At 41.0% G+C, this 18,133-nt stretch overlaps 1 protein-coding gene across 1 annotated transcript in view; it reads right to left on the bottom strand.

Annotated features, from left to right (window-relative positions):
* LOC122791842 (T-lymphocyte surface antigen Ly-9-like) overlaps nt 1-18,133 on the bottom strand; it is a 712,953-nt gene that overhangs the window by 17,051 nt on the left and 677,769 nt on the right. The gene's annotated exons all lie outside the window — the stretch shown is intronic.

The raw sequence follows: 18,133 nt of genomic DNA, 5'->3' as shown, positions 1-18,133 counted from the left end.
AACCCTTCAACCCCTGAGAGAGGGGTGAGGACAACAAAGTATGTTGTAATGCCAATTAAACAAGATTTCATGTGTCCAGTGGACATGTGTGCAAATGGGCAGCTATGTATGGGACGTATTTTTTTTTTTTTTGGGAACAGATTGCCCTTTTTTTTTTCAGGTGAGAGTGGAATGTGGGGCAGGGGATGTAGGTATATTTGGGAAGGTAGGTTGGGGAGGTAAACAGACAAGACAAACAAGAAGCATACAGGGGCGGTATATGACACATGTGGTGGGTGAACACCTTTGACGGGGAGGAATGTTTGGAAATCACAAGCCCATGAGCCCCCAGATGGAAACAGTGGGACTGAGGTCCCCACCCATGGCCAGTCACCACTGTACCTTCACGGCCCAGAAGGTGACTGTGCTGGGGGCTGTGTAGGAGGGGCAGGCAGACCCATGAGTTGTGCCACTCAGGCCTCAAGCTGGCGTAGATGTTCTGCAACACAACGTTCAATCTCTCTATGTACCACAGCCCAGACCGTACGAAGGGTGATAGGTGCCTCTCCACCCATGCTTGCACGGGGGGCTGAGCTCCATCCCCTGCAGCGCTTCCACTCAAAGGTGGCACAAGGCCAACGGAAGAGGAGGTCACAGGCTGGGCACCAGATCTGCTGGTGCCAGGTGCCATGGCCAGCTGAGGTGGGACAGGTGGGTCCGCTGGGACCGGCCTTCCCATATGAACTATGTTTTGGAGAGTTTAATAAAGATATGGATTAGTAACAGTCAACAGCATTCCCAATTAGTTATAACAGTATGCAGAAGTATTTCCATTAACCCAACACACCAGATTTTCAGCAGTTGAAAAGCAAGCATAACACATGCATATACAGAACAATAGTGGACATTACAACAGCATGCAGGTTTAATTGATGGCAACAGGCCACCAATATTGTGGTATTTTAACAGGGCACATGCATAGAAATAAATGCAAATATTTATAAACCAATAGGACATATGTCCCAACAAATGTTTTGAGATTAGACATACCGATTGAGGTGTGGAATTGCATGTTTTATGCACATACAGTAGGGTGGAAAAACATAGCTCAATTAACAACTTATATATCCTTCTAGTTTTCACTACATTCCTATTAACTGCATTTATATGTCCCTTACATGTATTATTACACCACCCAATGTCCTTATATTGAGCAATTGGATTTCCTAGATCATTATATACATGAGCTGTATCTTACATACAAACTGTCCAAGATGCAGATGTTACTGCAACATATTTTGAGAATTGCTCACACACACTACCGCTAAGATGGTACACTGACAGCTCTACTTTCATATAATTATCTAGATATGTTCAGGTGAAAGTATCAGTTATATGTTAACAGCTCCCTACATTTCTGGCAGCACACTGATATTTCTGGGGAACACAATACCAAGCTACTCATGTGCCAGATTAACCTGCACATGCTGGGCATGAACCAACAGTTGAGGGCTGTAAATATGCATAAAAGCTACTGGCACTCCCTTCATCCATGTTATATGGGCCTACCCAAGTGTGGGTTGACACTGCTTAATACAACACTACTATATGTAGAATGCAACAGTACAACAACATATCAAAGAAAATGACACAGACGCACTCCAGGAATTATACATTTATTAAAGGATTATTACACCTTTATTTATTGGGTTAAAACACTTTTTTTATTTTATATAACAGTACATGCAGAATAATTACTAACTTGCCTCATGATGCAGACTTTGCAGCCTATCTTCATGGGCTTGCAGATTCATAGCCAACTCACCTGCAGCTGTGAAGTAAATGCAGTGATATTGAGACATACCTATCCATAGTATAGACAAGCATGGCAATTCTTAACTACTTAATACAATGGCTACTTACTCAGTACTGGAGCATTAGGCATCCTATTGGATTCCTGGATCCACCGGTCCAGTTCATCCCCCCTATGCCACTTCAGGTCAGAATAATGGTGCCTGACCTGCTTACCATTCCAAGGAACACCAGTGGCACTGACGAGATCATTGGCAAGACTGTTCCAGGCCTCCGTTTTATGTTGGGTACCCTGGTACTGGCCCTGCAGGAGTCTTTGCTCATGTTTCTGGACGAGGAGCCAAACCATAATTTTGGACTCCTGGATGCCCCAGCATTGTGCTCTAAACTGAGTGCCCTCACCTACACCAGCCTTGGTGACTGCAGAAGGAAGCTACAACCAGTTATAGAAAATATTCCCGCCTGTGGGGATTACATATGCCTCATTTCCTGCACTTATTTGTGATTGGCCAGTTTTGAAAAATCTCAGCTGTGGGCATGCCTGCTTAGCTGATGTTGGCAATGTTTAAAATCCCTTTGATAGATATGTCTCTGTTGAAAGTGTGTGTCTGTGAAATGCTATCATGGCTTAGTGGTTAAGTACTGTGACTATAGTGCACAGTATCCTGAGTTTGAGCCCTGTCAATGCTTTATTCTCCTGCTGGACAGAACTGACTGGTTAAGGAACAGTAAAGCAGGTGTGAGCATGTTTACCTGACATTGCATGACTTTGCTCGATGTTGCGCTGGTTAGCTCGGAGTTGAGCGAAGGTAATCAGCAGTAACGTGCAGTGAACCTGTGTTACTCCTCCTTAGCATATAATTCGTGCACTACTAAATTTAACATTTCAATGCTTTTTACAAAACTTATACATAAGAAAATGTCAGGAAATGTTTTTGTATACAGATTTCCCACAAAAAATGGAACGTACAGTAGTGGGATTCAAACCAGGAATGCCTACTCTTTGTGCAAAAGCTCTAACCACTATGCTATCACTATGTTGCTTAGTTTGTGTATCTTTTTCTTATTATCCACTTCTGGTGTCTAAGCTGCTGTAACTGTAGCTAAGCAAGGGGCAAACCTGGACAAACCCACTCAACTACGCGCAGCTATATTGGAAGATAAAAAAATTATTTTTATTTTTTATTCTGTTAGTTGTTGAACATATGGGGGAGTGTAGTGTTACACTGTACACATATGAGCGGACTCGCTCATTTAAATGTGACGTTGTGGCATTTCTTCATTGCAGGGGCATGGATATTTGGACTTCTCGGCAGTCCGACATGCCCCCTAAACTCGTCCAAGATCCGTGTAAGCTTTAGAGTTGACGCAGCACACCCTTATTAATATGCATGACATGCTGCCATCATAATCTTACACTGGTGCTTCCATACAAGACTAATCTAGTTTTACACGGAAGATTAGTAAATCTGGGGGAATGTCTATTTATGTAGTATAAATGCATAGTTATGCAAATCACAAATACTTATTATAATTCTAAGTGTTTTACAACTGCATTCTACTATCAAGCTGCAAGTGTATTAATAGATGATTAAAGGAAAAATGATAAAAGGGTTAACCATGGTCTACAGTGTCTATAATATTAGCTCAGACCTTCCCAGGTTAAATGAGTAGTTGCAGAAAATGTTGGGCAGATAAGGTAAAAAAAAAACAAGACTGATTGCCAGACAAGTGGCTTGTGTTTTTCTAAAACATTGTTATTAAAACATAATTAAGAGTTCACATGCAGCACTATTTGGTAATTGTAATAAAATGTCACAATTGTGCATGCATTTCCCTGATAATCTGTTTGCAGGTAAATGTTAAAAGTAAAAAACCTCAGTTACATCAAGTACAACCAGCAGATGGGCCATAGTATACATATAATTCAAATAAATTATGCAAGCGAGTACAAATATCTACTAGTAGTAGTAGACAGCAAAGGCAACAGAAACAATATATTATTTCATTGGGAATGGCCAAAAATTATCAAATCAGACAAAGGTCCACAGTTTGTTAGTAACCTAATAAAGCAAATGTATTACCAAAGTGTTGGGTTGGTATATATTCTATTTTCACAACATAAAGCAAATATACAATAGTGCAATACTACAGGGGGGGGGGTAAATTATCTCAGTTTTACACTGACTATGTGAACAGTACTGCAGAAGGGTCTAAAATAGAGTTGCAGGAAGAAAAACATATCTCATTCCCTCTTGACAATGCTCTTTTAGGGGGGAGGGGAAAACAGGTATTAGTGCATTAGAAATACTGGTAAACAGATTAAACAGGCCAAGATATTTTATAAGTTGCTAATAGCTATTATGCTAGTTATTACTGTATTGCTTAGTATTAAATTGTATTTACAATCTGTTAAACTGTACAGCTATACAAGAGAGAGAATAAAAATATGTGATAAAATGAGCAATACTGGTCACCATCTTTTAATATGTTTCTGGCAAGACAATGTTGGTATGCAAAAGCATAAATGTTTCTGGTTGCTGGGTATGTAGTTTAATAGCTAAAATAGCAGGAATTATGCCAATGGTGCCAGTTCCACTTGATACTTCTAAAGAGACATAAACATTTCAAAAAGATTTGCTTGATGTTCATGTTACTAAATTTGTAGATTAGACTAAATGTACTTTACAGTCTTTGTATGTGCAAATGTAAAAAAAAATCAGTGTAAATAAAATTAATGTCTAACAAATACATGTGAAAAAAACATGTTTAAAATGAGTCCAGGGTACCTACTAGATTGAAATGCATAAGTAGCAGACAGTCTGTGTAGATATATACTGTATAGGACACATTGTAAAGTAACAAATTCAAAAGTAATTTGTCAAGTTGTAATTTTATCACTAGTTGTAATTTTATCACTGTTATTTTGGACCACCATTTTATTCATACTAGTATTGGTTACCCAAGTTAGAGAAAATTATATTAAAATATTGTTCTCATACAGCTAATAGACTAATATGTAAACAACATTCTTCAATGTATGAACCATGTTTTTTTTAAACCCACCAAGTATTAAACATACTAAAACAATTACATTCAAATATATATTATCTAAGCCAGTTCAGTACTTTACCAAGGTGTTTAAGATGTTCACTTCACTGTCACCTAAAGTGTATGGGCAGTTCAGAGATATGACCACAATGTTATGGTTAAAATTACATTGAAACTGTATATTTTTAGCACTGAATAACGTTTGCAGTAGCACATAGTTCTTGCCTCTTGTAGATATTAGTCTGTATCTATTCTTTTGGTATGAGGTGATTAATAAAAGTAAGCAGTTAATTCAACAGTTGCAAAAAGTTAATAAAACAACTATATGTCATGAATTAAGTTCTGTCATTGCAAAAGAACAAATTAATAAAGCAAATGTATTACCAAAGTGTTGGGTTGGTATATATTCTATTTTCACAACATAAAGCAAATATACAATAGTGCAATACTACAGGGGGGGGGGTAAATTATCTCAGTTTTACACTGACTATGTGAACAGTACTGCAGAAGGGTCTAAAATAGAGTTGCAGGAAGAAAAACATATCTCATTCCCTCTTGACAATGCTCTTTTAGGGGGGAGGGGAAAACAGGTATTAGTGCATTAGAAATACTGGTAAACAGATTAAACAGGCCAAGATATTTTATAAGTTGCTAATAGCTATTATGCTAGTTATTACTGTATTGCTTAGTATTAAATTGTATTTACAATCTGTTAAACTGTACAGCTATACAAGAGAGAGAATAAAAATATGTGATAAAATGAGCAATACTGGTCACCATCTTTTAATATGTTTCTGGCAAGACAATGTTGGTATGCAAAAAGCATAAATGTTTCTGGTTGCTGGGTATGTAGTTTAATAGCTAAAATAGCAGGAATTATGCCAATGGTGCCAGTTCCACTTGATACTTCTAAAGAGACATAAACATTTCAAAAAGATTTGCTTGATGTTCATGTTACTAAATTTGTAGATTAGACTAAATGTACTTTACAGTCTTTGTATGTGCAAATGTAAAAAAAAATCAGTGTAAATAAAATTAATGTCTAACAAATACATGTGAAAAAAACATGTTTAAAATGAGTCCAGGGTACCTACTAGATTGAAATGCATAAGTAGCAGACAGTCTGTGTAGATATATACTGTATAGGACACATTGTAAAGTAACAAATTCAAAAGTAATTTGTCAAGTTGTAATTTTATCACTAGTTGTAATTTTATCACTGTTATTTTGGACCACCATTTTATTCATACTAGTATTGGTTACCCAAGTTAGAGAAAATTATATTAAAATATTGTTCTCATACAGCTAATAGACTAATATGTAAACAACATTCTTCAATGTATGAACCATGTTTTTTTTAAACCCACCAAGTATTAAACATACTAAAACAATTACATTCAAATATATATTATCTAAGCCAGTTCAGTACTTTACCAAGGTGTTTAAGATGTTCACTTCACTGTCACCTAAAGTGTATGGGCAGTTCAGAGATATGACCACAATGTTATGGTTAAAATTACATTGAAACTGTATATTTTTAGCACTGAATAACGTTTGCAGTAGCACATAGTTCTTGCCTCTTGTAGATATTAGTCTGTATCTATTCTTTTGGTATGAGGTGATTAATAAAAGTAAGCAGTTAATTCAACAGTTGCAAAAAGTTAATAAAACAACTATATGTCATGAATTAAGTTCTGTCATTGCAAAAGAACAAATTAATCAAGTTAAAAAATAAAACTAAAGCAGACACAGCCCATTACTGGTGAAATACTTTCACAGAATGGTCTGTAAAAAAGTTGTTACATGCATTCAGTTTTGGTAGTGATACTTGATATTATTATATTAACTGTGTAAAATTGCATTTTGACTTGTATCAAAAAAAGACTAAAGGTTGTGTTTCCTATAATCTGGCCAAAAGATATATATTAATATCAACTATTTTAAAGTAAATAGAGGGAATTGTTAGTGTGTGTTGAACTGTGAGTAAAAGATTGAAATTAATTCTGCAGTAAATATGCTGAAAGATAAAGCATGAAATAAAAAGTTTTCTTTAATGTAGGAATATAGCTTAGCAATGTAAAATGGCATTCATGCTATGTGACATATCTCTGGCTGAAATAAGTGAAAAACAAGGAACATCTATTAATGAACACAAGATATTTCCTGAAATACATGTTTTCTCAATACCAGCAGCAGAACAGTTTGGTGTATTCTCACAGATGTTTCTTTTCAGACTCCTGTGATAGAATCAGCAGAAAACAAATCTGAAAGACAAATATTGCATGCATTCTCACATCAGCAGAAGTGCTTACAAGTAAATATTAAATGGTTTCTTGAAGGACAATAGAAAAGTCTAAAAACAGACATTACGTGATTTCCCACAAAAGTCCAGAAAAGATACCAAGAGAAAAACAGGATGTAAAGTGCGTGAGAAAAACAGTATAAGTTGACTGTTAAAATTCAGCTATGTTAGAGGTATTGGTAGGAACACACTTGTTCCAAAGTATTGTATAGGAGAATGAAAAAATATCTTTCATGCTGATTGTAAAGTAAAACTTTGTACATCTATGTTACAAACTGAAGAGTAAGTGTCATTTGTTACAAAAATAAGTTATTTATTAGTAACTGTGCTTACAGTAAAATAGCATTGTGCTGCAAAGTATATTTTTTCATCAGAGTGTAACCTGCAAGACTCTCCCCGGGATTCATGAAGCTCGGCGCAAGGCCGGCATAAGGCCATGTGGCATATATATGGAGTACTCACGCCATATGCATATTAATGAAGGTGCACAGCCACCACAGCCACGTGCATAGGAACCATGCATGAGTGCATGGGGCATATCGAAGTTGCGCACGGAGGCATGTCAATGTCAGCTGTCGATGAGCAACCTAAACTGCTGAATATTATATTCCGCCTGCAATCATAATCGCACCTATCAGTCTCCGTGGATACTGAAACGTATGCAAAGCATGCAAGATAGTTCCTGTGAACAGAAAATGAAGAAACAAACACAAATGCGCAGTAGGGAATAACAGGTCCCTACCCTTGAACAAATGACATGAAAACCATGTGCCCGTATTCCAACGTAGTGCTGACAGCTATACCATGTGGAAGTGAAACATATCATATGTTAGCGCGCTGCCAGTAGGTACGTCCAGACCAATGGAGAGGGTCACCAGCTGACCCATAATGTGAGGGAGGGTACATAGCTGGGCAGATGTGTCCATAACAAAATACACGATGGGAAATGTAGATATATGTAGCGACCGTATGTCCGAATCATATCCCACAAGGCATGTAATAGTCACATACAAAAGATATGTCCATATTTCACATACCAAATGTGATAGGAAATAGAATACACATGTAAACGAAACAGAAGGAGCATACAAACAGCTACAACAATAAGGACACATGTAGGCCGAAAGGAACAGTATGATCCATACCGTCGACTAAGATTACCAGCTGTCCCACTTTGCGAGCGACAGTCCCTCTGTGGGCAGATGTGTCCTGACACAAACTTGTAAAAATGGCAAATATTCAGAGATTATAGGACATAAATATTCCTTAGACGTCATGTAATAGTTGCATTAAACAGTTTTTCTCTGTACATGTATTACATAAATGTCATAGGAAACAGATTAAGCCACCAAAATGCTACAAGAATAAGCTTGGATATAGGCAAGAATTGTAAGTTCTATCTGCCGAACTGACCGTGGGTATGTGTCAGCCTGTAAAATGTGCTGTGTTCACTGCAAATGTCACACTGTGGCCAACTGAAAAGGTGGAAACACTACCGTCGACTGTGGGGAGGCATTGTCCACAACAGTCGGATATGTGTAAGGAATAGCTTGGACATAGGAAAAGGTGCCATCCTACCAATGAGTACAACAGGCTGGCAAAATCCAGAAGTCAGCAGTATAAGCCGAACTTGTATGTGACACAGTCGATCGGGTAGTACCCGGGTATACCAACCAAGTAATGAAAGTGAAGTATGGGCGTGTACCTATATGCGTGAGGTTTTGCATGTGGAAAACAAACATGGCAGGGTAGTCCACACAGCTATAAAGGTACCTGACACATGTAGGGTAGTCAGTGTGTTACTCTGGCCGTGTCATGGGCCAACAACCAAAGTAGTGATCTATGGGGTGTGAGGAATTTGCATGAGAGGGCTGGATGGGTAATCGTAAAATCCTCAAAGGCGATACTGTGTCATATGCAGAAAAGGTGAACCGGAGGTGTACGAGGGGGCAGCGGGTGAAGTGGAAAGAAACACAAACACATGTAGAAACAGCTGCAAGACAAGCAAACAGGCCATAGTGTAGAACACAATCCCACAAATATATGAATATGGAAATGTGCGATACAAATGTATAGATATGTCACCGTCACATACCCACAGATTGGTCCTGATGGAACTGGCCATAACAAATGCAACACACCTGGATGCATAATGGCCTACCCAGCATACCCTCCACATCACACAACCAGCCCCCATACCAGAACGTCCACCAAATCCAGCTGTACTTGGCCTACTGGTTCATTGCAGGCACAGCTACACATAGTGACCCCTACGCATATGTAGTAGGTATCGTCACCCTAGGCAGTTTCAGGATTGCAAACCATGTATTCCTTGCATGTAAAGCCCCCTGCACATTTTTGTAAAGCCAAAAAAATCTTCGGTATCTGTCTTGTTTTGGCCTTATCCAATTTTTGGGATATCCCTCATGGGATAACTAACCTGTGTAAATAGTAGAATGGGTATGACGACATGATGTCCAATCCTGTAGATATCTGGACACAAGTAAGAACATGCAGTAGAGGTCCATGACACTGTCCAGCCCTAAGTGGTCATGCATAGCCTACTACCCAGGATAAAACACCTTCCCGTGATGCACGTGTCCCGACACGAATAGGCAGGAGAATATATTGCACACATTCACATAGTGGCAAATGGCATAAGGGTGAGGAAGACACTGACGTAAACAGGATAACCCTGATCAAGTGTGAGGGACACTTACTGTGTGCAGGCATGACCGACCATACCTGTCAACCTGTGTGAGCAAGATATCTGGACAGAGCCATGAATACAAGTGAGACAAACGTCCAAAAGCAGGGACAATTTGTAAAGATAGCTCTTAGAAACATAGAAATATGATAGAATAACAGTTTGCACATTGGCGTTAATTGTCCGGAGTATGACGTCTGAAACCCAACTGTCTGTCAGCACGTTCTGACTTCAGACTTTAATGATGAGCTACTGCTGTGGCAGAACACAACAGCGTATTACAGAGGTCTGTACTATATCACTCAACTGTCCAGATATTCACAGAATGACCAGAGTTTTGCCTCATATTTTTGTAGTGTGCCTCCAACAATCTGCACCTTTCTGGTAACTAGGTGAGGATTGACGTTACTAAATAATGAGAAATATTTGAGTTTAAGACTCCACATCCTTCAGAAAAGTCATGTTAATGCAAAACTTAGTATTCTATCAACGTTCTAAGCTTGTAAGAGCAATAGTTAAAATGTGTCTCTATTTGTCCCCCCATCATGTAGGTTTTGCACAGATTTGTTGCTCTTAGAGGTTGAGAGGTATGGTCTGTACATATTTACAGTAACAACCCTTCACATTTGTGTAATGTACAACTGCATACCTGTAGTCACTTCATGTCCAAAATAATAATCCCCATATGACTGAATACAGGTAATAGTCAAATGTGAATGGGAACACTCCTCACCGTGGAGTATGGACTGTAACAACCCCACCCATAATATGTATTGCCAACAGAATAAGCTGCTGACAGGTGCCCAAACACCTGTGTCTATAACCACAGGTAAAAATTCATAATAGGGAGAAACTCCCTGTCCATATGCTTCGTCTGACATTTGAACTCGGCCAGGGAAGTTCCCTTCACCAGGCGGACAAGCCTAAACCCAGATCACTACATGAACACCCTGACAATCAAAGACCTGTATGTGCCAGGACTATAAGCCTTGGTGTTCTGCATATCCTTGGAATGATTAACAATGCAGCTGGGGTCCACTGCATTAGGTAATAGGGAATGTGTAATATGTAGTACCGCATTTTTCCCAGCAGGAGAATGGATGTCTGTGTTGTAAGTGAAGCGGTGAGGCGTATGTTGATGTAGATAAGTACTATGGGTATGCATATCAATGAGACAGAACACCAATAGAATAGTGGTTCCGGCATCCGGCCAACGTGAATGCAGTCCCGGTTGACCTACGACCACTGCACATATAACTTTAAAGTGCAATGAATGCGTTCATGCTGTACACACATTTAAATATGTAAAGGTGAACGTGTGTTTTGCATCAGTCCATAAACCGGAATACAGATATGTAACTGTTACAGTCACAATTATGAAAGGCCACGTAAGCACAAATATCTATTAAACATATGTAACCCACAATAAGGATATGCAAGTGCACCTGTGCATGTGTAATCCATTCACAGCATAGCAAATGAATGCTGTTTTCTCCACGTTATATATACATGGTTCATACCTGTTAACCCCGTAAAGTACGAAACCGGACAAAGCCATAAAAACAACTGGTACAAATAGGGACAATCCCCGGATATTGCCCTAACAAACATAGAAAGTGGATAGAATAACAGGTGTGTCACTAGCATGGATTCTCTGAAGGGTATGAAGTCATAACCTGAAATGCTTGTCATTATTTGTCAGTCTTTAATGATATGCCACTAAATTGCCAGATAGACACAAGGTTATGAAAAATGGACCAAGGATAAGAGGGAAACAGCTGTACATTCAGCGAAAATCTGAACAGTTGAAAAGTATGATATGGATATATATATATATATCTGTGAATACACATATATCCACAGACTTAAACCAAAGCAAATTATGAAATGAGGAATGTACAGACATATATGGACATATGTATATATGTACATATATATATCTATACACACACGATACATTAATAGATATATACACAACAAACATATGTCCCTGTAGATATAACACATGTACATAAATAGGTCATGGTATAGCTATTATGGATAGACAGACAGACATGCATGAAAGGTGAATACACTGCTGCTTTCCAAACCATTGCCCGGAAAGTACCAGTGTGACAGACCTGCAAGTTCTACACTTTAAACATGAATATAGGTGTCCTTTGCAGGACCCCAAAAATTGATCCTGTACGAAGTGCGAACCATCATCGATGCAAAGGAAGTCACAGCTGCAACTACGATATATCTGTACATGCAACAGTAGCAGGTGCAAGGGTAATAACACAATGGTTGATAGAATGTATGACGTACGACCTGATATCCGGAGAGTGGGGAGTGCTTAGAAGTGTCTTCACACTTTATTATCCATCACATTAAACATGTCTAATGGGTACTGTGGAGGGGTGTCAGGTATGGGAATCATGGGTATGCAGAAATGGGCCTAGGTGTAGGTTGGGACAGATTTATTAGGGCCACCCATTGGGAGTGATCAGTATACCTATGTGGGTATAGCACATACCTATATTCTCCAAAAAGGTTCAACCCATCTACTGGATATTGTGTAAACCATTGGGGGAAGACGTAGGGACTTATATCAGTGTCATGTAGGCAATTATCATGGATGGACATGCGCACGACCAAGATGGTAACCATACCTTCCAAACTTTCAGAATAAGACAGCTGGACTAAGGCAAAGTACATGAAATACAAATAGGGACTATATTAAATATACCCCAGACAAAGTCAGAACATTGATAGAATAATGGCGTAGTCAGGAGTGTGAATGTTATGAGAGTTAATAATCATGAAAAGCGCTGCAGTAGGAAGTTCAGTATTGACTGCAGGTATCTGCTGACATGTCAAATGACAGAGCAGTCTATATAAAGTACCTATAGGGCTGTCACCTTTACAAATGATGACAGTGGGACATACCCACAGCCATGCATACACCACAAATAGACATAGCACACAACAAAATCTAGGCCATGATACACAAGGCCTCCAGCATGTACGAGTAGAGTGAGAGCACAGCAAGGAAAGATGTCTGCCAAGCTATTCAGCAAACTCCTGTGGGGGCATGTAAGACCGCCTGTAACACGAACAATGTTGGAATTTGCAACATACCCCATTTGTATGTGAAAGCTATGCAAATGATGTAAATATGCGATACATGAAACAGTAAGCTGTCCGTGCAAGAGCAGAGTTATGTGCAGAAATGTACCCGGATGTTAGGCGACTAACGTTCTGCACGTTGCTAAACGGAGCAATGACAGCTGCAAATACAGTATGAATACAGTCGAAGAAGCATGCCAATGTCCAAATGTAAGGCCAGTGGCATTATTGTCCATTGGATATCAATAAAACTGCAGTTGTCCTCCCCCGATCTCCAGTGTGGAAGCATAGCACAGCGCCACGAGAACGCGCTGCACTTCAAAACAAGTCAAATATGTATAATATACATACAAAATGTAGGTTTAGTTAGATGTTAGTACGCCATGCAGATGAATGGCAAGCTGGAGACAACATCGCTGCTGCGTACTGGTTGTTATGTGTGGAAGCGCTCTGTCAGAGATGTAACGAAGCATTTGTAGGCAATCTGATGCAAGTGAGGCTGAGGATAGTGAATCACAACATGTCATGCCATATGGGCCAAGCCTCTACAGTGTAGTGTAGGATAAGGGGACTATTAGAGTAGAAGATAGGTGACAACATGAGTGTGTATGTATAAAACACTGTAATCTTACCGGAGCAGTGTCACATGTTTGCTGTCAGTACTTAGTGGAAGAGGCGTGTTATGAGCTGTCCTAGGGAAAGTCAGGAGACTGACAGTGTATGCCATGGATACCACCGATGTTACCTGCAAACCTGCCCACAGTGTGTCCGCACCTGTGCACGCCAGTAAGCCTGAGTAAGCATGTGTGCACGCATGTCAGCCTATGTGCGCGTGCTGAATAACGAGTAAGCTAGTGTACGAATGGTGAAGCCCATGTAATGTCGTGTATGCCAGTGTACGTGTTTGTAAGCATGTATACATGTGTACAACACACATCACACACGTACTGCACACTCAGACACACATGCTGCCAATACTACACACATCAGTGAAATGGCACATGGATGGAGAATACATCATCAGAATTAACAGTGCTGTAAACTATGCTACATTGATGGTCATAGCTGCAATGCATCATGCCTGCTGATATACACCTAGAAGTATCACACTTTGTGTGAACAACATTCTAACATCAATACAGTGGAATAAAGCCACCATGTGCATCAGCACCAGGTTAGTCTGATCCTTCATCAATGTTACACATCACAGGTGGTGGCACAGGTGACATCATATGCACAGGGTGTGGTGTTACATTTCCAGAGCTGTCATTGAGCCATCCAATTTACACGTAGGTGTGTGTGTGTGTGTGTGTGTGTGTGTGTGTGTGTGAGGGACAACGGTTATTGCATGGCCCAATGGTGATGCAATGGGTTTATGTATGTGATAGCCCTAGCTGTTTGTGGTAAGTGTGTGTGTCTGCATATACACAGATACAGCATGTGCGGTCATATACAGGAGGTTGTGGGACAGTCAAAGACCATACCTGCCAGGCTGTAGAGATCGCCATTACTGGCCATGGACACCCCTCCATGCATCCAACACTAATCCAGTTATGCACCAGTCAATGTATACACATACAGTCCTGGGATCTGTACCACAATCTGTGGATAAACGTGAGTCAGTAATGTTAACGTGAGTTGCATAGTATTGTCAGTTACTACATACAGATATGAGCCATACTCACCCTCCAAAGTAATAACCACTGCTGACTGTTGCCGAGATGTGCATACGACCATTCAAAGGTGCTGTACTAACATTGTTTCCAATGCCCCTTGTAATACCCAGCAACACAATAACCGGTCACTACACAAGTATAACCCACGATCACTACAGCACACAGTATGTGCACTATCACAGAGCCATAGCAGATGTACATACATCCAAGGTGATCATGTACAGATAATGCAGCACATTCAGGAGTGATAATCTCAACATACATATATATATATATATATATATATATATATATATATATATATATATATAGATATAGATATAGATATATATGTAGATAGATTCATACACACACACACACACACACACACACACACACACACACACACACACACACACACAAAACACACTTGGCAGGGTTGGGAGCAGAACACAAACGTAACCACTGTACCACACAACAGCATTACGCAGTTACAGAACGCGCTACCGTGATTAGTAGATCACAGCATTCACACAGGCATAATTCTAGCCTGCAGACAGCAGCAGCATCAAAGGCAAAGACACCGCACGGATGTTATGGAGAGTGAATACTGTAAAAGCAACGTACTGTTGTCATGCAGCTGGAAACACACACACACACTTGGCAGGGCTGGGAGTTGAACATACACCTAACTATCCTATCACACTACAGCATGACGCATTTACAGAACACGCAACCGAGATTTCTAAACACAGCTGTCCCAGAGGCATACTTCTAGGTGTGTGGCATCATCCGCAAAGGCAAAGACGCTGGTAGGAAATATCTGTGGTGAGAGGCGTCTAAAAGCTTGACTGAGTCCCCAGACGGACTGGAGCATGCACGCACACACACACACACACACTTGGCAGTGCTGGGAGTTGAACATACACCTAACTACCCTATCACACTACAGCATGACGCATTTACAGAATGCACTACTGAGATTACAAAGCACAGCAGTCCCAGAGGCATACTTCTAGGCGTGTGTCATCATCCGCAAAGGTAAAGACACTGGTAGGAAATATCTGTGGTGTGAGGCATCTAAAAGCATGACTGAGTCCTCAGGTGGACAGGAGCATGTGCACACACACATACACACTTGGCAGGGCTGGTAGTCGAACATACACCTAACTACCCTATCACACTACAGCATAACGCATTTACAGAATGCGCTACCAAGATTACTAAACACAGTAGTCCCAGAGGCATACTTCTAGGCACGTGTCATCATCTGCAAAGGCAAAGACGCCGGTAGGAAATATCTGTGGTGTGAGGCATCTAAAAGCATGACTGAGTCCCCAGGTGGACGGGAGCATGCGTGCGCACACACACACACTTGGCAGGGCTGGGAGTCGAACATACACCTAACTACCCTATCACACTACAGCATGACGCATTTACAGAATGCGCTACCGAGATTACTAAACACAGCAGTCCCAGAGGCATACTTTTAGGCGGGTATCATCATCCGCAAAGGCAAAGATGCCGGTAGGAAATATCTGTGGTGTGAGGCATCTAAAAGCATGACTGAGTCCCCAGGTAGACGGGAACATGCACACGCACACACACACACACACACACACACACACACACACACCTGGCAGGGCTGGGAGTCGAACATACACCTAACTACCCTATCACACTACAGCATGACGCATTTACAGAACACGCTACTGAGATTACTGAACACAGGAGTCCCAGAGGTATACTTCTAGGTGTGTGTCATCATCAGCAAAGACAAGGACGCCGACAGGGATTGTATAGAGAGTGATCAGTCTGAACACATACAAACATATTACTGTCCCATGGTAGATATAGACAAACACATGGCAGTGGTGTGATTGGGGCAACTAAAAATTTACGGAGCACTACAACAACAATACATAGATATGGGACGTGCCACAGACAGTACACCTTTCAAGATAGTCGACCTGTTTGTACTCGGTAGGCATCCATCATGACATTGAAAATGGACATCTGTTGCCTGGATGACCACCATGGCTATATAGGATGTCAATGGCCATGCCGATGCACAGAGGGACATCACTGACACAAGGTGTCACTGGCCATGGCCACACGCTTAGTAATACACGTCCGTTCGGACTGTACTGTGTGTCGATCTAAACAATGGCGTACTGGGCATGCTCACACACTTAGCAGTTGCAAAGGGCCGTCTTGCATGCAGACGGAGTCTCAACACGCATGGGCTCAGTTTGGACTGTGCTGTGTGTCCATCTACACAACAGTGTACTGGGCATGCTCACACACTTAGCAGTTGCAAAGGGCCGTCTTGCATGCAGACAGAGTCTCAACATGCAAGGGCTCAGTTTGGACTGTCCTGTGTGTCCATCTACACAACAGCGTACTGGGCATGCTCACACACTTAGCAGTTGCAAAGGGCCGTCTTGCATGCAGACGGAGTCTCAACACACAAGGGTTCAATTTGGACTGTCCTGTGTGTCCATCTACACAACAGCGTATTGGGCATGCTCACACACTTAGCAGTTGCAAAGGGCCGTCTTGCATGCAGATGGAGTCTCAACACGCAAGGGCTCAGTTTGGACTGTCCTGTGTGTCCATCTACACAACAGCGTACTGGGCATGCTCACACACTTAGCAGTTGCAAAGGGCCATCTTGCATGCAGACAGAGTCTCAACATGCAAGGGCTCAGTTTGGACTGTCCTGTGTGTCCATCTACACAACAGCGTACTGGGCATGCTCACACACTTAGCAGTTGCAAAGGGCCGTCTTGCATACAGATGGAGTCTCAACATGCAAAGGTTCAGTTTGGACTGTCCTGTGTGTCCATCTACACAACAGCGTACTGGGCATGCTCACACACTTAGCAGTTGCAAAGGGCCGTCTTGCATGCAGACAGGGTCTAAACACGGAAGGGCATAATAAGGTATAACTGTCCCCATGCACAAGGTGGTCACACATATGCAGTGACCAGTACACACTCAGGTGCCATCAAAGCTTTCACAGGTGCAGATCACAGATGTACACACCACAGTCTACACTGTATCCCTCAAGACATCACCATGTCGTTGGTGCAGCAATACACAGCCATACATTACCACAACACTATGTGACACATGACCAGTGGACTGTACATTGGTCTACAGCAACTGTGCAGAGTACACATGTACTGACAGGGTTCCAACAGGTGTTATGCATTGCAATGATACCACTATACATGACCAGGTCAGCTCAAGACATACCAGGGGCCCTGGGTCTTACACAGCTGTGACAGATGAGTGTTGCTGTACACCAACAAACACACATGTTTGGATATGTCATACATGTGATTGCAGTGGATGTGTGCATGGACCACACACACAACACATATGTACATAGCATAGCCTTTGCTGTCCCCCGTACAGAACAGTGGCCTAAGCAATCATAAGCATGCAAATGGAAGGTGGGTCCATGTCTGTTGAATGCTCACAGTACAGGAGGTAGCAGTGTTGACCGAGGAC

Source organism: Protopterus annectens, chromosome 17.part0 (genome assembly GCF_019279795.1).
Source record: "Protopterus annectens isolate FY-2018-M chromosome 17.part0, PAN1.0, whole genome shotgun sequence".
Classification (NCBI taxonomy): Eukaryota; Metazoa; Chordata; order Ceratodontiformes; family Protopteridae; genus Protopterus; species Protopterus annectens.
The sequence above is the reverse complement of the archived record's forward strand: the minus strand, read 5'-3'. Positions and strand labels throughout refer to the sequence as shown.